We start from the raw sequence: 27,562 nt of genomic DNA, 5'->3' as shown, positions 1-27,562 counted from the left end.
TAAGATCTCTTTTTCCTACTATAGTCAATCTCAGCTTACAAGCATGTGACATGCATTTCTCAATTTTGGCCATTCTTAAAGGGCACATATAAATAAAGTTCCATACGCCATATGGTATGTACAGGAAGATGACATTTCTATAAAATAGAATTAAGTTTTTTTTTTACTTATTGCTGTTTAGGGTTTGCTCTAAAGACGCTAAGCTTTTTAAAAAACCTAAACTTGTATACATGTACATATCAAGCTAGTGTATGATATATGTTTGTCTTGATTTGCTCTGCAACAACACGTAATATATTATACCAAGCGCAGCGAGATGCGGTCGAAGCCCGCCTCGCGAAGCGCGGATTAATGGTAACACGTATATATAACAAAATCTGTGAAAAATGAAAGTTGAATCAGGGGTACTAAGGCCAAAAAAAATTCTTCCAGCCCTGGGCGCTGCCATTTTGGCAGTCATTTTGTTTTTTAAAAGTTAGTTCGATCATTGATTGACTTGTACTTATCGATGTTTATTGCCCCTAAACTCGATTAAAATGTTCCAGTGTTTCAATAGAAGAAAAGTTCGGAATAACGTAACTCTCTTCGGCTATTTCCGAAGACAAAACGTGTGTACACGTTTTAGGTCTGAAACATGACGTCATGATGTAGACTGAGCACGCAACGTTTAGTTAAACTTTAGCGAATGATTTGAGTAGGCAACCAGGCAGATCCTACTGAGCGCGTTTCAAATAAATTTTGTTCTGCAAAATTCAATCTGCACTGTGATAAATCTGCGCTCGGTCCAACTGCCACACCGTTTACATATTACGTGTATTGATAAAAGCATTGAATTAATGGTGTAATTATTGATTGCATTCATGGAAAGAGGAGTAACCCACTGCTGTCTAAGTTTGCTAATTGAATAATATGTAACGAAAGAAAAACCTTGTCCTCTAACTAGTCTATAAATAAACCAATTTATTGTAAAGGACCCTATTATACAATCCCTAAGAGCAATTTCACGTTCCTCTAGTGATTACATGCACACGAGTACACGTGCTTGAATGCGGGTTTTTTCCGCTCATTATGCATCATCATGATTGTAAACATTGTGCTCGAAAACATCAAAGGTACCTAACCTGGGGCTGAAATTTTCAGGGTCACTACAATTGGTAAACCACACTCTATTCCGTTGAAAATAAGATATTTGGTCTTCTGTGATTCGGGACCCTACTGAAAATACACTTACTATAGTTCATTGTCGGACTCGTAAACATCAATATTAAAGCCCTCCCCTCCACGTAACCTGGGACCTGATATTTTAAGGGTCACCTTCAAGTTAAAAACCATATATTACTGCGAAGAATTGGTAATTTGTTCATCTCTAGATTTTGATAATCCGGATCCTTAGGAAAATACTTTGTATATTATAAGGGAATTTTAAACATCGGTCTTGGAAACATCGAAGACCCCTACCCTGGAATTGTTTAAAAAACCATTGATATCTTTAAAAATCATCTACTATAGTCTGTCCCAAGATATTTTTGCCGCATATTTTCTTAAATTATTCAATATTTATAAATACCTCTTGGTTCAGACGATGTTCATTCAATAGTATGAAAAAATCCCAAGATTTCCCCTTTGAAACGCCCCCTCTAGCTTGTCGGGTATCAGTACACGGCTAAAAATAAAAAGTCTACGAGGTTTTTCCATTGCCAAGGAGATGAAGACGCCCGGATAATAACGTTGAAAAATTGCGCGAGGTGTCCCGAGTATTTCCGAATGGAGAAAAGATGTCAACATTCCCCATTATAAATCTCCGTAGGAAATCTGTTTTCGTTCCTGTGAATTTTTACGAGGGAAAAATGATAATTTGTGAATGAAGTTATCTTGGGGATTTTAATTGCACTTCAGTCACAGGTATGTTTATTTTTATTAAAAATCGTTCAAATATGCAGCATAAATATCTTGGGACAGACTATAGTGTTCAACCGATTACTGTGAAAAATAGGGATGGTACATGTACCATCTCTTGTTTGAGAGATTTGAGGCCTTAAATAACTTAAACTACTCCTCATATTTACGATGAGATGAGAAATCGATAAAAATCGTTAGGTTGTTCCCCTGTCTACCAGGGATAGTAAGTCGAGTTTATTTGCAAATAACGCTTTTGAAACAAAATTTGATGAATTATCAACTTTGCGCAAAAGTACAAATGTATACATGTATTGAATATATATTTCTTAAATTCTAAAAAGTCAAAGATTGCCCATTATTATGTTTCCTAACAGTTTGAAGGAAACCTACCTGGATTTAACTATAAAATTATGAGTATGAAACTGATCGAATGACATGCAGCAAAGACACAATATCTGACGTTGTATGTATTGTGTGAAAAAACATTGTAAGTAACATGTGCTGGTAATGACGTGTTAAGTAATGAGCAATGACACCACATGTTTTACATCGTATGCAATATTGCATCAAGTGCAGAAATAGAGATGTTAGTGTGTCTTAATAATCTTTTTTCAAGGTTCTAAGCACAATGTGCATTTGAGTCATTACATTTTATATGCATCATGTGTAAGTAATTACGTGTTAATAAATGAGCAATAACACCATGTGCTTTACTGCACTGGGTGCAGAAATCAATGTTTATGTATCTTAAAAATTATTTCCAATGTCAATTGAATGAATGTAAATAATCTAAAAATAAAAAAATAACCCCCCCCCCCCCCCAAAAAAAAAAAAATTAGGAACGAATTTGATATGTATCAAACAAGAATAACTTTTAATTCAGTTAAAAATGAAGGCAAAAGTTATAATAACACAAAATCCCTTGCAAAACATTTCAGCTATACTTAGATATATATCAGCATCTTAAAGACACATTTCCTTATTTCCGTTTTACATGGAAGTTGCACTCCATAACATAATGATAACATTATGCTATGAGTTATTTATCGCATACCCAAGATAGATGCCTGTTCCTGAGAGCAGGAAACAACGTTGAAAAGATGTGAAGTAGCGTAACAGTTTTCTAAAGAGTGTATTTTTGCACATGTGCAGTGATATATAAAAGTTAAAAATATGTGCTTAGATTTCAGTCTGTCTTTTTAATTGGATATTCCTAATTAGAGCAAAAGTTGTAATATTTTGTGAAAACTCCTGTCTACAAATCTTTCGGGTTCAAATTTTAACACAGAAATATATAAAGAGAGTGTTAAAAAAAATAAAATGCTAATTTTTTATATTACTATGCAAGCATCCTCAGATAGCCTATATTTATAAATTGTTCAAAGTGTGAGTCCATTTGGCGAATTTTATGGACCTAGAAGGGGTAAAATTATATGACGAAAAGGATATAACAACTTTTTCAGAAGAATTCCATTGCTACATTTGTAATTATATTCTATAAAAGTATTCTCAGATAACGTATTTATTCAAACCGTGACCTCAAAGCCAATACTTGGGCATCAGAGGGGGGGGGGGGGTTAAAGTTAAACTAATATGCTTCAAATCCTTTTCCTCTAGAAATTCAAGATCACATTTTGCGATATAATTGAGGAAACATAATATTTTTATATCCTAATATCAAGGTCAAAGTGACCTACTTTATTTACCTCGCATGAATCATCAAAGAAGCATTTTATTGTTTATATTTACAGCGAAAAAGTTGGTTAGTTCTTTTATATATAATATTGTATTGATGTACATAAACAATTTAGTTACTTTAGTTAATTTTACTTACTATTTCCGATCAATTCATTAGCTTCGAAAAAGAGTTATACTTCATGGCAAAACAAGATTTTTAATCTTCAACAAAAACTAAACTTAACATCTTTTATTAGATTCTTCCCATAAGGATTTGAGGTTTAAGTTAAATAATTTTTTTGTTGATATGATCTTTGAGCAATTGAACAAAATCTCATCCTCTAACTCAGGAAAACTTCATTTTTACAGTAAAATATTTAACACTAACGAGTACAAGTTGCAAGATTACTTAAAGTTTTCCTTGAAAGAGCATGAAAGATCCCAACTAACAAGATTAAGAATAAGCGCACGTTCACTATCGCGTATTCATTGAAACGGGTAGATATTGTAAATCAATTATCCCAAAGGAAAACCGTTTATGCTATGCTTGTAAATTATACGTCAAAAATGAAAAACCTTTTGTACTTTACTGTCCTGTGTATGACAATCTTCGATTTCATTATTGTGATATTTTCAATGATTAATTGCACTGTGGTATTGATCCCATAAAGAAATTGAAAATCCATTATAATACTACAAAACGTCTATCTACCTGGATAAATGTTTTATGCAGAGAAAACAGTTCGTTCCAGGGACTATGAAGTATTGCATAAAACTGTCTTGCATGCTGTAGCCTTTCTGTTATAGTTATTTGATTTCATTTGACTGTATGCCAACATGGTGATGTCAATAAACCATTGAATTGAATTGAAATACTGTAACAACGGATGTTACTCAAACAATGGGATACAACTCGCCCTTAAATAAGGAATAAGGAATCATTCTTTGAGTATTATGAGGTCATGCGCGGATCCAGAAAATTTTTCCAGGGGGGGTCCGAAGGATAATTGTGTTTGCCAGGGGGGGTCCGAGGCATATTTTCGCGATAATTTTACTATGTAAATTAAATAAATTTTCATTTTCCAGGGGGGTCGGGACCCCCCCGACCCCCCCTCTAGATCCGCGCATGGAGGTGATAATTTTGGTCGGGGCATGATCAAATCCAATAAAGCCCGAAGGGCTTTATAGATTTGATCACGTCCCGACGGAAATTATCACCTCATAATATTCAAATAATGATTCCTTATTACTTATATTTATATAATTTTAGGCCATCGTACGATTAAATCTTTAAATATAAATAAGCAAACCCCGCTGGCGCCTCGATTTGGTGTCATTTGTTTTATGGATTATATAGTACAAAATCGATACGTAGTGTTATCACAGACAAAGACACTGGATAATGTAAATATATATAAATAAGCAAACCCCGCTGGCGCCTTAATTATACGTCATTTGAAGTTATGGGTTTTATGTTATAAAATCGATACGTAGTGTTATCACAGGTAAAGACACTGTAAGAAAATGTAAATATTTTATTATGTATGTAACTGTATTAATGATTTAATATCCAGGCAAACTCATTAGAATTACTTTTAAGTAATTAAAGATTTACTTGAACCTACCATTGTATAGTAAATAAAGCAAAATGCGTGATGTCTCATATATTAGACACAACTGTGATCGACCGAAGCCAATCACGATAACTCCTGCTTTTATCTAACGGCTGTTGTACTCACGTGACCTTGAACGGCTTATGGGCATCTTGTTGTTGAATGACAAAATCCGTTCATGGAGGATACATAAACTTCATCCTTGTGGTGGAAGAGCATGGCGATACTCTTTGGATACTTGCTCATTATAAGCTATGGTATGTTATTTTGATCTTGGTGTCATTAATGTTACATGAATGATTTGTCAAAACATCGACAAGTAAACGTTAGTCAGCATCAAGCTGTGCACTGTGATAACATTGTACAGCCATTTTGTATTCATTTCGAGCTCTTAAAAAAAAAGGTGCCGGCGGAAAGCAGCTACGTGTGATGTATATGAATGCTTAAAACATAGTTATAAAGTATACACGATAAGTAAACTGTAAACTATATATAATAATGTTACACTTTCCCTTTTAAAATGATTGATTACAAACGAACATACGTCTGTACGTGGGTTTGTGCCATTTTGAATGAAGTCTTGGTTATCCAGATATCTAATTTATTTATCACTTAACAAGATGTCGATGCCTGGGTTATCGATGATAGCTTTGTAAAACCAATCTCTTGAAATTCACAACTCTGTATAAGGATAAAAAGATCTACATGTTGTTTTATAAATAAAAACCTGAAACAGTTTTTTCCCCTCTATTTTGTAGATGTTTGAATAGATATATCTATACTTATTATGAAAACATTTGCCGATAGGTAAAGAAATGCCTGCTCCATGCAGAGTATTATTTTGCTTTCACCCTTTTTATTCAAACACGTGTGAGGTAATGTCAAAAAAAATGTGATTGAAATAAACATTGCAAGTGAGATTGTGAAATTAATCAAACAACTACTTTCATTTTCAATTTCAGTTTAGATATTATGATTTTTATTGTAAATCAAAGTAAGACGGAGGAATTATTTCTGATGAGATTAAACAAATAATCAAAGTATTGAAGTTCTGACGGGAGTTGATTTTATTGATAATTAGAGAGGTTTAGCAAACCAACTCGTACGTGTACGTGTAGAAAGGAAAATGTGAGCACTACGTTAATTAGTTTGTGTAATGACGAATTTCCACACGTAAGTACCCGAATGAACTTGCGTGTAAATTGCAAAGTACTTGAAAGGTCAAACTTGTAGTTTCTGTTTCCCTGTTGGCAATTTATTTTAACAAATATGTTTATTTTTCTTAAAGTAGATCGAGTGTTCTGTGATGTCACACTTTTTTGTAAAACTTTGAATTGTTTAAAAATTGTGCAAGATAGCTTTATTTATTTTATGTGAATATAATCAAATGGATGTAATTAGAATTATTGGTAGGTTCAAGATATTTTCGCACTTAATTTTATACTAAATTTCCAAATTTTTATATATTTTATCTATGCAAAGGGGAAATAACTCTTTTTCTGACTTTTCTCTCAGTTGTATGTCTAAATGCTATAGTTTTTCTTATTCCAACGATTAATTTTGAAATATGTTTGTAATTTTAGTTTTCTGATAAAGTTGACATTAAAATTAAACAAGAAAAGCAAATTTCTGCCTACAAGATTTTACTTTTAACAAAAAAAAAAAATACATTTTTCTTATGCTAAAATATGCTTTAGTTTATGTTTATCTGGCATCTCAAAAAGTGTGATGACATGTATATTTTTTTCTAACAGTTGATGACATTTAAGTCTATTAAGTCGAAATCAGTTCCGTTTTTCAACTTTCGTCAGAGAATTTTACGAGTATGGAGCTACCTTAAGCCTGAATTTTTAATGCGAATACTGATATCAACAAACATAAATTTTCATTAGAATTTGATATGTTAGTGGAGTTTTAATACACGTATCTCTTCCTTCAAAACATGCAATGGCTCTGTTATTTTATTCATCTGTGATAAATAAAAATATACATATGTAAACAATGATGTATAATAAAATTAACACACGCAGAATTCTCAATTTTTGACTGTGACTAAAATTCTCAGCTTAGTAGGAGAGGATATTTAGAATTACATTAAATCATTTACATGTACAGGTACACGTTACAACTGCTAAACAAGAAAAGGAATGTAAGCTGGTCTGCGTAGTTCTAACTTGTAACCTACACGTACAAGTACGCGTACCCGTTGGTCTGCTAAACCTCTCTATTTTTTATCTAACATTTAAATATAATTTTGCATGACAAGTATAGTTTTTTTATCCATATTTGAATTACGCACATTTTTATAATATGAACTTTCGGGCCTTTCCGACAATTATTAGATTTCCGGGAAACACCATATATATTAATCATGTTGTTTAATATTCAAAGATAGAACTAAATCAATCAAACTATGTATCAGGCCTGTGATGAAAATATTTCTCCAACATTGTATGGATCCAAGCAATATTTAACTCAAGTCTCGTTTAACCATCCGCTCAGTTGTGTCCGATAATCTCCGACAAGAAAGAGAGACTCTCTGCTTGTTGGAGATTTACGAAGACAGCCGAGCGTCTTGTTAAAGGAGAGTATACTAGTATTGAGCTGTGGCGTAGGAACACATACGACTACAAAAAATATCTTAATTATTTATATTATTTAAATCGACTTTTTAAAAAGTACTTGTAAATTAGTTTCCTTGAAAAACAATGCTTCAGAATGAATCACATCGAATAATCGATTATTTTCGAGAAATAAGTCTGTCAACGGCGACGATTTGTGCTTAGGTCTAAACACAGTTTCACTTTCGATTTGCCAGAGTAACTGCATAGGAAAGTTGATTAAAATCAACTCCCAAAAATCGGTGATTTTTTTCCTGGAAATTTAAGGTATAAAAGGTTTGGATTATCAATGAAGAGTTTGCAATACTAAATACTACAGAATAAAATCTACTTTGCTTATATAATAGATATTTTACAAAACAGAAAATATATTTTGTTAGTTACGATTTTAATCATAATGATTCACAATATAAACTATGATAAATAACCAATTATAACTCTTGAACATGTTGCTGCATGGATCGGCCTTTTGATCAACAGCTTAGCGCATCGATTGTAAACGTTTCAGCGTAACTTTCTGCAAGGGGGTGAAAAGATGTCGAATTTCTACAGATTTGACATGTTTTGAGAACAAATTTTTAAAGATATAAATTTTGAATTCCGGCATAATCTTTAACACGCAATTGCGAGCTTATTGTTAGAGTTAAAAGATTAAATCTTTCAGTACATGCACGACTTCTTTTTCTTTTTTTCTAACTGTGTTTAAAAAGGGAAATAACGAAGATGAGGAGAATTAGCTTTAATGTCTCTTCAAGGCTAATTAAAAAAAATAATACCGATAGATCTTGTAATGCCCCCGTAATTCACATTTTAAAGTAAACATGTACATTCTGTCAAATGTTTTTAATTTGTTTTTATATTGTTGTAAAAACACACTGACTTCCGAACTTACCAAAAACTCGAAAAATTTTCAGTACGAATTAACAAAACCCTTCTTGATTAGGTACGAGTTAATTTAACTCTGAAATAAAAATATTAAACATTTCTTAACCAAGAATGTGGAATCAAAATTTTCGGAAAAATCAATTTATAAACCCCTATATCGTCTGATTTTGAAACAGATTTTAGTTTTAAATTATGATTAAATAGCTCCTTTTTTTGCTTTTAACAAATTATTACTAAAAATCAGTTATTATGAAAAGACTTTGAGCCCTACTGGCCCCTAATTTGAGGGGTCAGCCCCTTTTCTTGATATCAAATGAAAGGTCTTGAAAATATAAACATATTTTGTTCAAAAAGTATTCAAGAATTGTTAACCGTTCTAGAGATATCCGAACAAGTGTGTTTTAGGGGTCGACCCGTAAACTCCTTACCGGGACCACCAAAAAAATTAGGTACCATTTTGTTAAGAACATTATTTTGAGCAACTTCTCTTCTACAATGCTTTTCAAATATTTCTCCTTTTCTAGATATTAATGATCAGACTTTTGGACATCTGACCTCTTGAAACTTATAATTATGTTACACATGGCTTAGATAAGGTACCGTATAGATAAACAACTGTACAATGAACATTTTAGCTATTATAATAAATAACAAATTATTTTTCAGTAAAGAGTTATTTTAAAACGACTTTATAGCCCTCTTGGCCCCTTATTTGAGGGGCCAGCCCTTATTGCTTGATATCAAATAAAAGGTCTTGTAAATATAAACACATCTTATATATATATATATAAAGTTACAATTATATTTTATACAAATCACTGTCATTTTTTTTTACAAAGATGATATTATTATTGATTGATCTGAATAAAGATAAGTGTACAGAAATATTGAAGTTGATAGGCTGTAATAAGAAAAGCGTTTTGTAGGGAGTTAGATCCATCGTCATCACAGTCTCTATTTACCTCCCTATTTATGTGAAAAACCATGGGCCAGGTCACCCATGGTAACATAAAATTATCTACAATTTATCCAAGAGCGTTTTGAAGAATGAATAACATCTAGTATTTCCGATACAATGTAGAATTTCTAAGTTTTTCTGAATGCATAATTTCAAATTACATACGAGTCCTTCTGATGTTTCTACAATATTTTCTAGTCTACAAAACATCTTATATTTGTAAATTTTTAATGCAACAAAAGATAAAAGTAAATTATACATGACAGTGGTTTCATTTCTTACAGAGTAAAAACCAATAACTATGTGTTTACATTTTACATCAAAACCAAAAATATTGCTCACTATCTTCCATGTATGTTGTACATTCACACACTCAAAAATAATTTTCAACTTTTTCTGTACATATTTTACACATATAATCACAAATTTTTTTTATCTTACTCACAAAATAATTATTTGAAAGTAAATTATTTAACAATTTATAATTAAATTCCGAAATCTTTTTGTCTTGTAACAAAACGATTTCATTCATATAAATATTTTGCCAATCGCTTCTTTAGAATATCAAATTCTTTATTGTATTTTGATTGCATGGTTGGTTTTTGAAATTTCTTCTTTATGAAATGATTATAGAAATCTTTAGTTGAGTAATGATTGTACGAAGAGGTATATAATTGTACTTGTTTCATATATTGGTAAACTCTAAGATCCAATTTGTTTTCATAATTCTTGAATATTGTTTTAATTATCTTATATTCGCACAACCAGTTATTTTTGTTTATCAATATGTTTATCAATAAGAGGCTGAAGCAGTTGATTGTAATGAAAATCTGGAGGATACAGCATATGGAATCAAACACCATAACACGGGTATCCTGCACCTTTCACCTCTTCAACACAACACAAGTAGTATAGGGGTCTACAAATAAAGTACATGTATAATCTACGGCGTAAATGAAATCATCAAATTACCAGTTATTTAGACTTAAGCTCAGATTTTATGCAGCGATACAAGTAATAGTTGATCAGTATGCAGTCTTTGAGGCTGGCGATTAGCTAATAATGGTGTGAAAGACAAAAATAGCACCTCATATTTTGAAACCTCAAAGCTATCACTCTTTTCTTTCTAGGTTATGTATTCCGGCCAATTTAAACAAATAAAGTCAAATTGTAACAGTGCACTATATAAAAGCTTTGAATCGGCATAGCCGCGTTAACTCCAAGTTTCAACGAAATGTTTTGACTGACCCCTGTCATTGAATCAAGGTGTATGGTAATTGCATGATGCGAGTTGAATGAAGGTGATGACAATCTAGTTGTAGCTATTAACAATGTAATGCTACCTAACAAGATAGTTGCATTGCTTTGAAAAATATTTTAACTGTCTGCAAGAACAGTCAACGAGCCTGACAAATAATTTTGTTTAAAATTGTTCTGATAAATTAAACATGTTAAAAAAACCTGATCATGTTAATAGTTAAGACAGGTCAGCAAAACAGTACAATACTAGTATTAGAGATAATAATTCACACAACAATTAACCTAAATTGTATCATTTTTTTATTCTAGGCCATAATTTTACATATACTGGTAATATAACTAATTATGACACACTGTTATATTGAAAAATAATTCTAGCTCCAAAATTTCAATGTAAACAAGCTGTGCAGAGACATTTTTATTTGAAGCCTTATGGATCAGCAGTCAGAAGTGATACTTTAGAGCAATTTGTCAGAGTAAAAATGATTTCCTTTAATTATATAATTGGTACACATGCAAAATACTAAATATTGATCATATACCAGTCCATGTGAATATACCAACACAGTCTATCACAGTGGCACTACTTATCATTTACATTGATAAATGTATGGTGTCGCTGATTAAATTATCAATGTGGAACTGGAAGGTTGTGCATTCAGGTAAAATCTTATGTCTGATGGGAAAAAGCTGATGAATCGCCATCGCCACTATTTTGTCCAAGACGTTTTCAACAAGTGGGATTTAAATACTCTTAAAATATTCTTTAAAATAATTAATGCATATATGGAAATCAAGTATTGATATATTATCCTTTGTGTAACAAAAGGATATTCTATTGCATTGGTTAAGCGTCACGGATCAATACAAGCGTCGGAAGGGAGCGGATCGGAACCAAACGACAATAAATGTTTTCAGTGAAAATAAGTAAACAATGATCATTATTGCACAACCAAATCAAAGTACTGAAGTACTGAAAGCCGGGCTCTTTTGGTGTGTCTTTATGCATATTGTGTTATAAAGACTGAAAATATCTCTCTCTCTCTCTCTCTCTCTCTCTCTCTCTCTCTCTCTCTCTCTCTCTCTCTCTTATGCTTTTAATGTCGGCAAAGCATCAGAGAGCGACCAAATTTTGAAAGCGGCTATAAACCAAAAATAAGTCTGTCTAGTAGAAGTTAAAAAGTTCAACAGTTGCTGCCTTGAATTTTGCAACAAGCATTATATATTCAATCCCCGTTTCTTCATCGTGCAGCAAAGTAGTTCATGGAAATTCATGCGCATTGTATGTGTCCAAAATGAATAGTAATGTTTTAAAAACACGTTATTAATAAGAAAACTAAAAATAGAGAGACAATTCATTCGAAATTTAAAAAAAGAAACAAAATGCCAACACTTTTGACAAAACGTGGCTCTTTGGGTAACTATTTGGTATAGCGGAAGCTTTACCTTGACGCTGTTTGGTTTTTTCTTTATTTGTGCTATTTATAGTAACATTGGTGATTGGCCTGCCTATAGCCAGGACTCTGCTTTCAGCAGAGCCCGGCTAAAAATTAACCCAAAGTTATTAAACTTTTATTCCAATGGTCCCTTCCTAGGCTTATACACTTAAACAAACTACCACTGAGCATTAATAAAATGTTGAACAGACTTATTAAAATATTTACTAGATAAAAGCCTTTTGGTTTTTTTTATGTAAATACAAATATGTTTTATTATTCCTTTACCGTTTAATAATGATCATTACATGTAAAATCAGTAAACAATAAATTGTGTGTCTGTGTTATTTCTCATTTTGTTCCTTGTTGTTATATGTGTTTTAATTATTTTCCTCTGTGACATCAGTTTTGTTTTTAATCTTTTCAATTTTTGTACGTTATATAAGCGTTGTAGACATGTGCCCTCACCCTTTTCAGTGTGTTATCCAACATTATTTAAAGGTTTGACCACATATGCAACGAGAACAAATACATGTAGATATTTTAACAGTTTAATTTTTTTTCTTTTATTTATTCATTACAAAATGACGTAGCTGCACGTAGATATAATAATGATTGGACTTTTCTTTTCTTTTTTGATAATTTTTTTCACCTACCTAAGGTATGCATATATGTTTGGATCAATATGACAGTAAATTTAGCATGGAACTTGCATGTGTATTTACTGAAAAAAATTTATCAAAACAAAACTAATCAGCCAAAGAGTCACAATTAACACTGATATTGAGTACTTTCTACACGTTACATCCAGTACAGATGCTTGATCAACCTCTAAATTTATTGCTGGAAATTATATAGCCCGAGATCACTGTAACGTCATACTTAGCTTTTGCGCTCGACAGTTTTCGTAAATTGTCGTAAAAAATCGGGGAAGGAAATGACGTCATATGTCAGCAAAAGTTCAGATGGTTTTTTTAACGTAAGCATATGTGTTGTTTACTTTAATGTTTTTAAAAGGTTTTTTTTATTGTTAAATGAAAATTATGTATGCGATTTACAGGTAAGACTTTTCCGTAGAAACGCTTCCTGTTCCACCATGTTGCTATGCACCGCAAAGGATTATTACGGGCCGCCAGAAGGCGGTCCGTTATTTGATACACATTTAAATATTGTTACTGCGTTTCTGCGGGATGGTTCTTTTTTAATAGAATTAATACTATGCTTATTTTTATGAATTAAACGTAAATTTGCATGTAGAAATATGTTTTATGCCTTTTAGAAAATATCACATATTTTTTGTTTTACTCGTAAATGAAAAGTATGTCATACTTAGTAGATTGTCGTATTTGGCGCGTTTTTATCGATACTATAATCTATTCGGAAAATTTCGGAGTTCTTCATTCTTTTCAAAACAATGCATCAGGATCTGCGATCGGTATGCGGGACATACTAAAGACCTGAAATACGAAAGACCTGAATGTCATTAAATTTTATATAAATGATACATTTGAATTTCTAAGTGCCGTGTCAAATAAAATGACTATATAATGCATTAAGTTTTCATTCAATACAATGCAACGAAAAAAAATGGATTGAAATACATAATCTCCAAGAGAAAAATGATAAGTTGAACTTTTTATTAGAGTAATGTAAAAATCAATGTGTTCTCCATTACTTCATACTATGGCCATGATCATACAATTTCCGTTAGAAATGCTTACAGTAACGAAATCGATTCTTTATGATAATAGTAAAATGTTAAACTTCAAAGAAAGTTGCTGAAAGTATATTAAAATTTACCATACAAATTAGTACAACCAACTCTTATTTTCTTCTTTGTGGTGTGTTTTTATGTAAACAACCAATGATTTATACAACAATTATATTTTTTGCGGCCCATTTGACGCTTGCGTCAATATGATATCTTGTTGGGATATGTAGAACTTTTTCACGCGGGTCCACAACATTTTCTTTGAACAATGTGCAGATTTCAACTCGAATTTCCTCCGTTCGTATGCGTTGTCTATGGAGCTCGCTACGCGAGTGGCGCCTCGCCCCGCCTCGCTGCGCTCGCTATAAGGGATAGATTTAATTTCTACCTATGTGATACGAGTATAACATTTCTCGGAACAGTTAACACTTTTTTATAAACCGCTTCGTGGTTTATAAAGAGTATACTGTTTCAAGTTATGTTATATCGTAAAACATAGGTAGAAACTAAATTCATTCCTTAAAAAAAAGAAGATATTATATATATATATATATATATATATATATATATATATATATATATATATATATATATATATATATATATATATATATATATATATATATATATATTAAGGCAATATATTCGTCCCAAGGGGGCTAATATAATCAATGAATGTTGCCCGGAAACACAGTCAACATTTGTTTTGGTATATGAAGAAACAAACCAAAAATGAACAAAGGATTTGAATACAGGATCGCTGTTTCTCGGCTCAATATGTTTATTTCCATAATATCGCCGGCATCAAAAGGTCACTGGTGATATTTCACCGTCCGTAGGAACTAAGCTAAAGATGTTTTACCTGATTTTACTTCACAATAATTCGCGAATCCATATACCCGTTATGATACAGGCACGTAGCATCAGGGGGGGTCGGGGGGGGGGGGAGGCCCACTTTTTCTCGCAGCAACAAATTTGTTAAAATTTACATATAGAAAATTGAATTACCATGGAGTTGGCCCCCCACTTTATTGGGAGTATGTAAAAAATTGATATGAAAATAAGGAAAGAGGATTGAAATTGAAGTTATATACTACGCCAGCCCCCCCCCCCCCCCCCCCCCCCCCCCCGGAATAGGATTTTGACGATTTTGGAAAAGTTTAAATTTCCCTTTTTTTTTTTTTTTTTTTTGCTTGTCAAGATTTTTTGGATGAGTCTGCCCCCCCCCCCCCCCCCCACTTTCAAAAACGATGCTACGTGCCTGTGATAGTAAACCGTCACATTGCGCGTCCGTTGTTTTTAAATTGACTTGACCAATTGCCTATTATAACGTCACCTTGTTTTGGAGTCGCCAAGATTTATTTACGTCACCGTTTAGGAATCAACAAATCAGAGGCAATTAATTAAAATAGAGGGAATATTCTCTAGATATTATTCCTACCGAAGGCCGTGGGCAACAGTTTGCGAGCCGGTCCGACAGATCAACTGTTGCCCAAGACACAGTCAATAACTGTTTTGTTATACCCCTTCTAATCAATAACACTTTTTTGTTGTGACGTCACCGGTCAACAGTTTTTTTAACAGTCGATTTTAACAGTTCCAATCCAACAGTTCCAGTTCCACAGTCAAAATGCTGGACTTTTTTTTCGTATAGAGTCATATAGTAACTGTTTTTCAGGGGTATAACAATAAAAAAAATATTGACCGGTCAATATTTTTGATTTCAACATATTTTTATTGTACATAATTTACAACAGGGATTGGGCACAAGTTCAAAAACTTAGACCGCCCTCTCCCAATACAAGTATATAATACATTAATAATGTATGCACAACATGTAAGGTCAACAGATCATATGACAGTTATATATAAATTTTAAATGGTGTACAAACATCAACTAAATCTGTTTGTATCTTTGATATAACGATACACTAGAGAAAATAAATGTTTGTTTTCGCTGACACTGATTGCGTTGTCGCCCCAAAGTAGGACATGAGTATTAACAATATTTAAATTTACAATATTGAACATTTCATTTAGCATAATATTTTTGGCCTCTTTATATTTATTACAAGTAAAAAATAATGATAAGTGTCTTCGAGCTTGCCACACGAACAGAGTGGACTATTAATAATATTACAACGAAAAAGATCACTATTTAGTACACAATTATGACGAAGTCTAGTATGAATAATATTAAAAAATCTGTCACCATAAGTAAAAAATCCAGGTTTTGTTCGACAGGTAATATCATTCTGATTTATGATAAAAACATCTATTTTTTCTTTGAAAATGCGAATGGAGTCGCATTTTCAATATTTTTCAATATTTTCGGACGAGATAATATCACAATGATTGACTATTTGTCTATAGAGAGTTATATTGTGAGAATATACTACTGAACATAACAAATATATATAAATATATATATAACAGATTCTAAACTTCTATTGCAGCGCAAGCCTATATATCGATTCAGGTTCAAAACACATTGATTGATTATGGTAGAGATGCCATTGACATCAGATGTAGAGTTAATGGGACTTCCATTGAGAGCATTGAGATTATCCAGTTGAAGAGGTCCGATACGAACATAGTATCAATATCAGATGATGGTGTTTCTTGGCAAGATGAACAATTAAGGACTCGAACCAAAGTGGATGCGTCCCTCAAAACTATCATCTCGTCACACCTACAGATAAAGATAATGGCTTGTGATGTCAATCAAACAATAGATGAGGGATCCTATGCGTGCGTCTTAGTTGCCACTGGAAACGAAATCCCCTCGATTCCAATGGTTTCAAATATAGTATATCTAAATATTACAGGTATTGATCTTATATTTAATCTGTTTGTAATTCGATTTGCCAAAACATGTGTAAAATGTTTGGTATGCCTAAATCATTCTCTTGAATCTTTCTAAGGATCTTCTGAAAGAAAACAAGAAAAATGTGGTTAGTACTTTTCTAGATTCAGTTTGTACGTTTTCGATATTGATTTTTTTTCATTTTTACACGTATTTAGAGTTCACACTGTTGTTATTCAATTCATTGAATCTAAATCTCAATTGCACATGCTATGGATTATAATGGATTATAATTTCTAATCTTTGAACAATTTCAAAATATTTTGATAAGCTATAAGATCTATTTTTATTAAAAACCGGTGGCATGTGCTTTAGTAAAGTACTTGTTTCATGATGGCATTCTGAGTAATTATTACCCCCTTTCCTTTCATCGGTTTTAATTACCAATTAATAGTTAACTTTAATTTTTTTTTTCAGCTGTGCGTAGTCATGCAATGTTTGTGAAAGGATCCATTTTTTTCTTTATGAAAATTGCACTGGTTCGAATGATGTCATATTAAAGTTCAGAATATGTCATACTGAATAAAAGGTAGTCTGTCCCAAGTTATTGCTTCCATCCCTTTTTGGTGATTTTTTAAAAAATACATATACCTGTGAAAGAAGTACAGTTGAAATCGACGAATTGAAAAATATTCAAGATATCTAATGACTCATTTAAATTATCCCTTTTCACGCATATAGGTTTAGAGGAACGAAAACAAATTTCTTACGGAGTTTTAACATGTGAAATGTTTACATCTTTTCTCCATTTGGAAGTACTCGGGACACCTCGCGCAATTTTTTAACTTTATTATCCGGGCTTAATTATGATTGATGCAATGCAAAATCCCCGTAGACCTTTTATTTTGGGATGTGTATTAAAACCTGAAGCGGTAGAGGGGGCGTTTCAAAACATAATCTGGACATTTTTCATATTAGTGGATGTACGTAGTTTAAACACACACGTTTAATTATAATTATTGAAATATCAAGCGAAAAGTGGTGGAAGCAAAACTTTGGAACAGAGTATAGAATAAAGAAGCAAGCTTTTTTGCTATCGGCAGTTTGTGTAACTTTGTGTTTTGTCATGTTCTTTCCAATTATTCTCTTAGATTCATGAATGAGGTATTCATTTTATATTTATTATGTTATAGTTTACAATCATTGTGTCTCCCAGATTCACATCAAATGTCATATGATAATTTGTGTTATCTTTAAGTCATTTTTTAATATTTTAAGCCTGCTGGATGTATCAAGTTTTAACCAATCAGCGTGTCTCTTTTAGATCGAATGATCATTATATCGATCTGTTTTCTATAAGAAAAAGCTACACTCAACTTGCTGGTGAAATATTGCAAAGAAAACCTTTTATCTTCCTTCCTATTTTGTATTCCCTTTATTTGTATTTGTGTGTATCTTATTTTAATGCATGTTTGATTTTCTATATGTATTTATGTTTTACTACTAATAGGTAGTCAGAAAATGCACAATTTATGGACAAACACTTCAAAAACTAGTCAGTTGTATTTCTTGTCAATACTGGTTTTGTTAATGATATTTATGTTTTTATATTACTTTTCCTCATTGACATTAAAAAAAAAGGCGTTTGCACATATATAATGTTCTAATTTTACTGAAAAAATTGATTTCTTTTATGAATTTGGTTTTAAATTAAAAAAAAATAGACATAAAGAGAAATTGTAAACAAGTTTTTGTGCCCCCCCCCCCAAGCAGGAGAGGATTTTTGAGCGGTAAAAATTGTTTTCAATTTCTCTTTATGAATCTTGAAGACTATATTTTTAAAGGGCGATTGGAGTAAAATTTGTCAAAGTAGCATTATATAAAATCACATTTGTAATAAGAATGTTCAAGTTTAGTTACATTGTAATATTTGTGTTTATACACACAAATACCGTAATTGAGCGTTGTTACTCGACCCCCCCCCCCCTTAAAAAAGAAAAAAAAAGAAATTACAACTGAATTTTGTAAAAGCTTAAGTCTAATTGTTTGTAACTCTCTTGAAATATTTTAATTTTCATTCATACATTTATGCTAAGTAATGTTCATTTATTATTGAACCAAAAGAAAGAGAGAGAGAGAGAGAGAGAGAGAGAGAGAGAGAGAGAGAGAGAGAGAGAGAGAGAGAGAGAGAGAGACAGGAGAGAGAGAAGGAAGAAAGAGGGGATAGGAGAGGCGGAATAAGGGTAAAAAAGATGTCATCTTATTTTAGAGGGGGATATTAAATTTTCAGGGAATTAATAGAACAATAAACACTGTGCTGGATAATTATGTAGTTGCCAAGGTGGCATTTTTGCATCTGCTTAAGGTGGTATGGGACATTTGCCGATATTAATATGGACTAAAGTATATTATAATTAAAATTCTTTCATCGGTTTAGAATTTTTTACATGTACACTATCTATCCAAAAATCAGTATTATAAATATTTGGAGTGTAAAAAATTGTAGTACCCCCAGCGGGATTCAAAGTCATAACTTACAGATTCGCTGTTAGGTGAAAACCACAGGAAAGAAACAACATGGAAGTATCTAATACCACTATCTAGGGGCATGATCACGATTTTGGTCAAATTCTATTTTTCTGTTTTTAGCTCACCTGAGCTAAAAGCTCAAGTGAGCTATTCTGATCACCTTTTGTCCGTCGTCCGTCTGTCCGTCCGTCCGTCCGTCTGTCTGTCCGTCTGTAAACGTTTTACATTTTGAACTTCTAAAACCACCAAACCAAATTCAACCAAATTTGGCTCAAAGCATTCTTATGGTAAGATGAATATAAATTGCAGAAATGAAAGAAAGATTTTCATTGAAAGCGGAGAAAACCTCAAAACTGTAAAAAAAAAGAATGAAATTTCAGAATTCCCCCTCAACCACTCCCTTTCAGATAATGCATACGATTGTCAATATCCCTTGAAATGTTTAACAAAGAGTTTTGCTTTTTCACATAAGAACAGTAAAGATTTAAGATTCTAGTCCCCTAAAATCCCTAATTACGTCATCAATTGGTTTGGCAATGAGTTTTACAAACTGATATTGCTGCGACCAACAACTTTGTTTCTGTAATGCATAAGAAAATCTTGATCGTTTCTAAGGTATGTGTAATAGATTTTACGAGTGTCTTGGCCCCTGATGTAAGGGGCCAGCCCCTTTTTCTAAAGTTCATTCGAAAGATCTCACGGATACTAACATTTTTTGTTCTTACATTTATCTAAAATTGTTGTTCATTTTTTACATACAAATGATTGAATATTTTAGGGGCCAGCCCTCTAGATCCTTAATAGAGACAGACATTAGTGTTTTGATGGTGCTTTGATTAATGGAATCGATTAGAATCATAAATGCAAACATTTTCTCTTCTACAATGCTTAACAAAATATGTTTCCTTTTCTAAATATATTGCGTCAAAGTTTAAGTACTTTGGCCCCTAAAAATCCCTGATTACGTAATAAATGGGCGTTGCAATGATTTTGGTAGCTAAACACAGTTTCGTATAAAATCCAGGGGGTTTTTCTCTGGGGAAAAGCATGATGGGTAGGAATTTTCCTGCTATTTTTACGCGGTATACATGAAAATTAATTTTTTAAATTCTCAATTGCATAATATACTTGATTATCTGTCAAATACATGAAAAAAGTATGTAGAAAAATTTTAAAAATTAATTTTGTGAGACTCTAAAATAAAGGGAGGTAACTCCAAAAACATCCGGATTTAACACATGTAGAATTTCATTAATTTTTTAGCAGGTGACATAGCTCTTTAAAAAGCTGGCGAATGTACCCTGAAAATACTATCAAACGATGCCTAAGGACTTGTTCTTGAAAATGTACAGAAATTAAAATTGCTGATTTGGTTGCATTCTGCTTTTAGGGGGAGCCTAAAATGGATGGGTGTACTGCATTTCGAGGCATCCTTTCGTCTATTTTCCGCATGTTTTGAGTGCCAAATAAATTCTAGCATTAAGTTACATGTGCATTATTCTTAAATATTTAAAATATTCACAATTTTATCTTTCTATTGATATATAGATATATATGTAACATGTTTTTACAATTTATTTTTATAGGGGTCAGGTTTGCTTTCCCCTCATCTGAAAACGTCCTTATAACGTTACATATAAAACTGTGTTTTGCACCCTTTACCTGATATATATTGTTACGATCAACAAATTTGCTTATATAATGCATTACAAAATCTTTATCTTTTTAAGGTATGTGTAATAGACTTTAGGACTGTTTTGGCCCCTAATTTAAGGGGCCAGCACCTTTTTCTTGAGTTCATTCGAAAGGTCTCACGAATACTAAAATTTGTTGTTCTTACACCTATCTAGAATTGTTGTTCATTTTCTAGATACAAATGATTGAATAGTTGAAGGACCAGCCCTCTAGATCCTTAATGGAAACAGACTTTGGTGCTTTGATAAATGGATTCGATTAGAATTATTAATGCAAATATTTTCTCTTCTACAATGCTTAACAAAATATGTCTCCTTTTCTATATATATTGCGTCAAAGTTTAAGTATTTTGGCCCCTTAAAATCCCTAATTACGTAATGGGCGTGGCAATGATGTTTTCTGATATATATTGTTACGATCAACAACTTTGCTTCTATAATGCATTATAACATTTCTATCGTTTTTAAATAATTTGTAATAGAGTTTACAAGTGTCTTGGCCCCTATAAAAAGGGGCCAGTCCCTGTTTTTTATTTTGTTGGAAAGAACTTTTGATTATCTACTAATTTTGTTATATATGTCTTAACAAAATATCAACTGATAAAAAGATACAGATCAAAACGTATGAAAATTTTGAATGAAAATTCGTACCCAATTTTCGTGCCTAGGCGAGCTCCACGAAACGGCGCCACTGGCGTAAAACAACATAATAGTGCACAACTTCAAACTATAGACTACTTAGCCTGAAAATTTTATAGTCATATCTCTGATAGTGTTTGAGATCAGCTCTGCACAAAATAGGTCGTAAAAATGTACAAAATGGCCGATAAATCGGTACCGGAAGTGACGACAGGACAAAACTCAAAAAAGTATTAAGTTTACATCAAGTCCCATCTTCTGTGAAAAAATAGTTGAAATCGGTGGAACAGTTTTCGAGAAATCTCGTGCACAAAATTTGGGGAAAAAAAGAAGAAACAGTACGAAAACTATAAGGTCTTCCGTTGGAAACGGAAGACCTTAAAAAGGCGTGTTTCAAGCAATTTATAGCATCCATGAGTCTTGGTTAAATGGGTAGGCATGACCGGGCCAGGGGAAAACAAAAGATTGACACGCAGCACAGTTAAGGCTGGAATTTGGAGGCGGGGCTTATTTTGATCAACTTTGAACTCATGAATATTCATTAGATATGTAATTTAACGTAAATAGCATCTACAAGTTGCTGTCCTTTAAAAAAGGACTACAATACGTGGACCATTTGTATGTTTCCAACGAAAAAGTGATAGCCTTAAGATTATCAGAGATTCCACCGACTCTAGCCCTCTGTTTTTAACCACTAAATTTGTACGTTCTATTACGTATACATGTATGTATAGCCCTGACTTTTTATCTCAGAATTTAAAGGATTCATACTTCTAAAATAATCATGATCTATCTATGAGTGAAGTTTGCATGTACAGTATCAGGCATTCGATGAATTCTACTATTTGCGCACACATTACGATTCGCACTACTTTGTTAACTATGCAGTGACAGCTTTGTGTAAATTAAAAATTTCATATTCATATGATGCATTTTTCTTGAGATTTAAACTTTTATACAGTGACATAATTATTCAATCGTACTTAAATGCTTAAAAAATTTAATCGGGAAGTTCTCTAGCCTCGCCTACTATAAAAGTAAAGTTAAGTTACTTGTGTATTCGGAAAACAACAAAACATTGCAAATTATGCTATTTGATGCATGTTGTAGTTTCGGCATAACATTAACTTATTTCATAATGCTGATAGTTCATATCACATGCCAATCATTTTTTAAAAGGAATCCTTTGTTTCCGAACTGTTTACCGACAACTTTATAATTACAGCGCCTTTGAACTTATGTGTGCATATGGCACGGAATCCCGATCCCGATTTAGATAAACGTATGCTAGCCTGGTTCCCTGAGCTACCCATTACGCACAGGAACCAGGCTAGCTCATGCGCAGGCTGAATTTTCCCCATAGCATCCGGTTTAACCTCGCTTATATATTTTCTGCGTGGACCTCAGGGTCCACGCAATTAATGGTAGCTGATTAGTTTTTGGATTTAATTTCTTGTTGAAGAGAGTTAAATCAAATATTAAACCCCTCATTGTGCAATAATGATCTTTATTTACTTATTTTCAATGAAAACATTAATTGTCGTTTGGTTCCGATCCGCTCCCTTCCGACGCTTGTATCGATCCGTGACGTGTCGACTATTTTTAGCTGGTAGCAAAATGGCAGGCATGGATGTAAACATGTGCGCCGAGATGTTGTGGATTGATACTATGCGTGTGGATGTCGAACTATGCAGGAGATATGGTAAGTATTGGTCAAATCATTTCATAAACTAACGCAAACAGTATGATAAAGAATGTAAACGCAGTACTTATTGTGTGCTGAAACAACAAAGTGATGTACGGATCAATAACGTTATGTGTTTTCATACGACCACATGTTGTAAATAATTATGAAGTTTTATTACTTTTCAAAGCACTAGCATGTCATTTTGTTACACAAATGATTATGTATATCTATACTTTAATTGCATATAACTTATTATTTTAAAAAATATTTAAAGAGTATTTAAATCCAACTTGTTAAAAACGTCTTGGACAAATAAATGTCGATGGCGATTTATCAGCTTTTCCCCATGACATCAGATTTTACCTGAATGCACAACCTTCCAGTTCCACATTGATTATTTATCAGCGAAGCCTTACATGTATCAATGTAGATGATAAGTAGTGCCACTGTTTTAGACTGTGTTGGTATATTTACATGGACTGGTGTACCAATTAATTAAAAGAAATCAGTTTTACTCTTACAAATTGCCTTAAAGTATCACTTCAGGATCATGAAGGAATATTAGACTAAGTCAAAATTTCAGGCAACCATAATATTATTGTTCATCATAAAATATCGATTAAAATTTGTCATTGACAAATCTATATCAAGACAATGTTAGTAGCATTTCAATTTTGTCAGTGATTTCAATCTAGAGGCGTTAAGACAGTGTGCAATTTTTGACTTAAGTCTAAGATTGCTTCATGATCCTGAAGCCTGACTGCTGATCCATGTGGCTTCAAATGAAAATGTCACTGCTTAGCTTGTTTACATTGAAATTAAATAGTCTTAATATTTATTTAGAATTAATTTCAATATAACAGTGTGTCATAATTTATATTACCAGTATAGGTAAAATTATGGTCTAGAATAAAAAAAAAAGATGATACAAGATAGGTTAATTGTTGTGAGAATTATTACCTCTGAGTCTCTAATATTGTATTGTTTTGCTGACCAGTCTTAACTATCAACATGATCATGCAGGTTGTTTAACATGTTTAATTTATCAGAACAATTTTAAATGAAAGGTGCGGGGTACCCGTGTCATCTTAAATATCAACATGATCAGGTTTTTTAACATGTTTAAATTATCAGAACAATTTTTAAATGAAATTATTTGTCAGGCGCATTGACTGTCCTTGCAGACAATTAAAGATTTTTTTCAAAGCAATACAGTTATCTTTGTTAGGTAACATTACATTGTTAATAGCTACAACTAGATTGTCATCCCCTTCATTCAACTCGCATCATGCAATTACTGTACACCCTGCTTTCAATGACAGGGGTCAGTCAAAACATTTCGTTGAGACTTATCTGAAGTTAAGGCGGCTATGTCGATTCAAAGCTTTTATGTAGTGCACTGTAAAATTTTGACTTTATTTGTTTTAATTGACCGGAATACATAATCTAGAAAGAAAAAGAGTGATAGCCTTGAGGTTTCAAAATAAGAGGTGCTATTTTTTGTTTTTCACACCTTTATTAGCTGATCGCCAGCCTCAAAGACTTCATACTAATCAACTATTACTAGTATCGCTGCATAAAATTTGAGTTCAAGTCTAAATAACTGGTAATTTTTATGATTTCATTTACGCTGTACCTTATACATGTATTTCATTTGTAGACTCCTATACTACTTGTGTTGTGTAGAAGAGGTGAAAGATGCGGGGTACCCGTGTCATGGTGTTTGATTCCATATGATGTATGCTCCAGTGACTCATTACAATCAACTGCTTCAGCCCCTAAGTTGAATTTATCCAATTGCATTTAACATGTTTTTGGTACGATTTAAAAATACAGTGCCTTACATATATATTTTCTGTGGGTGGAGACTACACTGCATGTATTTGTGTGTTTTCATTCTGCTGGAAATGTAATTAAACTTGCTTTGAGAGTATGCACTATATCGCAAACATTGATTGCTTAGCATTATCCCTTGACGATAAAGATTGTTTTAATAGGGGGGGGGGGGTTCTTTCTGCTATTGTAAACATCTATATCTAAGTCATCTTGGAGTATTAAGTTCTCTTGATTTTATTTAGTATATTGGGAACATTCGTTAATTGCCACAAGAAAATCTGTAATGTTAATAATAATATATATTTATATTTAATATATAAAGAAATCAAAATTTAGGAAGAAAGAACATAAAATATATGTACATGTAAATGTCCAAGTGGCATTTCCAATTATTCTTCTATGTAACGGTGTGTTTTTTCACAGAGGCTACATGTAACTCTTTGCTCATAGGGTTTGTTTTTTATCAAAAAAGATTTCTCAGGGTGAAAGTTCATTTTTCGTCATTTGACATTGTTTAGTTTATACTGTTGTAAAGTGCAAGTGCTAAAATATATAATGTTAATACCGGTATGTTAAACTTTGTAGGCTTATGCGTGAGACCATCTGTATCAATTGGTGAATTGGCTGGTTCTACCTCCCTATGTTCCTGCCTGTTACCCAGCTTTTCCTATGTGGAGACCATCGGCATAATTTTGTATGAGGAAAACAATTATGTGCATTGATAACCTCCAAACAGAAATATCAACATGATTATATATGTTAATTATACATATACAAACCTGATCTTAGTACATGTATTTATATGTTGAATCTGAGCTAAGGATTTTGCAACTCTTGGTGTTTTTTTTTAAAATTATTAGCAATGATATTTAAAACTTAAACAGTCAAAATTAATGTTCATATGCAAATATTATTTATTTAAACCATCATTTATTTGTTAACAGTTTCCTGACTATGAGTTATTTTTTCAATATTCCCTTGAAAAATGAATAATAAATGTTTGAAAATCTATGTATTTGTTGTTGTGATCAACACTCAAAATCTAGGAATTTACATTTTTGTTCATGTATTGTTGTTTGAGTATTTGTTTATTAAGAAGGGGGTGAGGGTAAGAGTTTTGTGCTTGTCCTTTCTTAAAAACTAACAGCAATGTTGAGGAATACTTTCAAAAAAATAAACAGCAATTTTGAAAGAGAATGTGTTTTAAAATATATTTCATTTACCAATTATTGATTTAGGTAAAACATAAAATGAAAAAATGCACGGCTTTGATTGTCGCTGAATACATGCACGGATCTTTTTTTTTTTTTGGGGGGGGGGGGGGTGGTCAGCTAGAGGGAACCAGATCCCCCCTGCAAAATTCAAATTTATTTAAATTACATTACAAAATTATACCTTGGACCACCCCCTTCCTGGCAAACTCAACAAATAACAGTCGGACCCCCCCCCCCCCCCCCCCCCCCGCGGAAAAACTTTCTGGATCCGCGCATGGAATATAAAGAAGTAATGCATGTCGTAGTTATCTCTCATGTTTTTTTTCTTTTGATGAATTACTGACCCACGCTGTCACTTGAAATTTATAAATGTATAATATTTATTTCTACTTAAGTTACAATTTTGCCTCCAGCAATACAACCAAGGGAAAATATCGCAAAATGCTCGTAATGTAATTCACATTTCCCGCAACACTATATCCACAGAGTTATTTCCCTTAGCCGAAATCTAGATCGGCATTGCGTTCGAAAAGGGGGTTAAGTTAAGGAAAATACATGTACATCATCTTCAACGCATTTTCGCAAGGGCATAACCTGCATGGATACTTTTGATATTTTACACAGTGATCAAGAAGGTTTTGAGGTAACTGAAAAATGCTGCTGCTTTGTTTCATTCTCCGGATTTGTCTTATTCGTTGATGAAAAATGACGTGATACCCCCGTAAATGATGGATTGTCGAGTGTATTTTTGGAAATGGCGTTGTAATTAACTCGATGCCATTAAAGCAGCAGTGATTTTTGGGTGAAGGAGATCACATTTTACTTATACATGCAAAACAAATAAATGTACAACGGGGGTATGCCCTTACGATATTGAAAAATATGTGTGACATAGAAAAATGTCTATAAATATCGATGTCACGTGATAGGCACGTGATGACGGTAAATACACATGTGTGTCGTAACACATGGGTTACTTGAGTTAAGCTAATATTATTATGGGAAAAGCTGTATGCGAGTTTTGATTAATACGACCATCATATTTGTAGCTCGTTTTTGATGACATATTTCTTGGTAATTTAAGCATATGCAACCTT

At 32.6% G+C, this 27,562-nt stretch overlaps 1 long non-coding RNA gene across 2 annotated transcripts; it reads left to right on the top strand.

The window, feature by feature from the left end:
- Window positions 1-1,493: 1,493 nt before the first annotated feature.
- Window positions 1,494-26,448, top strand: LOC117682653 (uncharacterized). 2 transcript variants are annotated; one of them, XR_010712853.1, is made up of 6 exons: window positions 1,494-1,902; window positions 16,517-16,888; window positions 16,985-17,014; window positions 17,344-23,430; window positions 25,076-25,232; window positions 25,837-26,448. It is a non-coding gene; the product is annotated as an uncharacterized lncRNA (long non-coding RNA). The 2 variants fall into 2 exon arrangements; XR_010712852.1 differs by lacking the exon at window positions 1,494-1,902 and adding an exon at window positions 5,256-5,446.
- The last annotated feature ends 1,114 nt before the right edge of the window (window positions 26,449-27,562 follow it).

Source organism: Magallana gigas, chromosome 4 (genome assembly GCF_963853765.1).
Source record: "Magallana gigas chromosome 4, xbMagGiga1.1, whole genome shotgun sequence".
In the NCBI taxonomy this organism is placed as follows: domain Eukaryota; kingdom Metazoa; phylum Mollusca; class Bivalvia; order Ostreida; family Ostreidae; genus Magallana; species Magallana gigas.
This window is presented reverse-complemented; position numbering and strand designations above follow the sequence as displayed.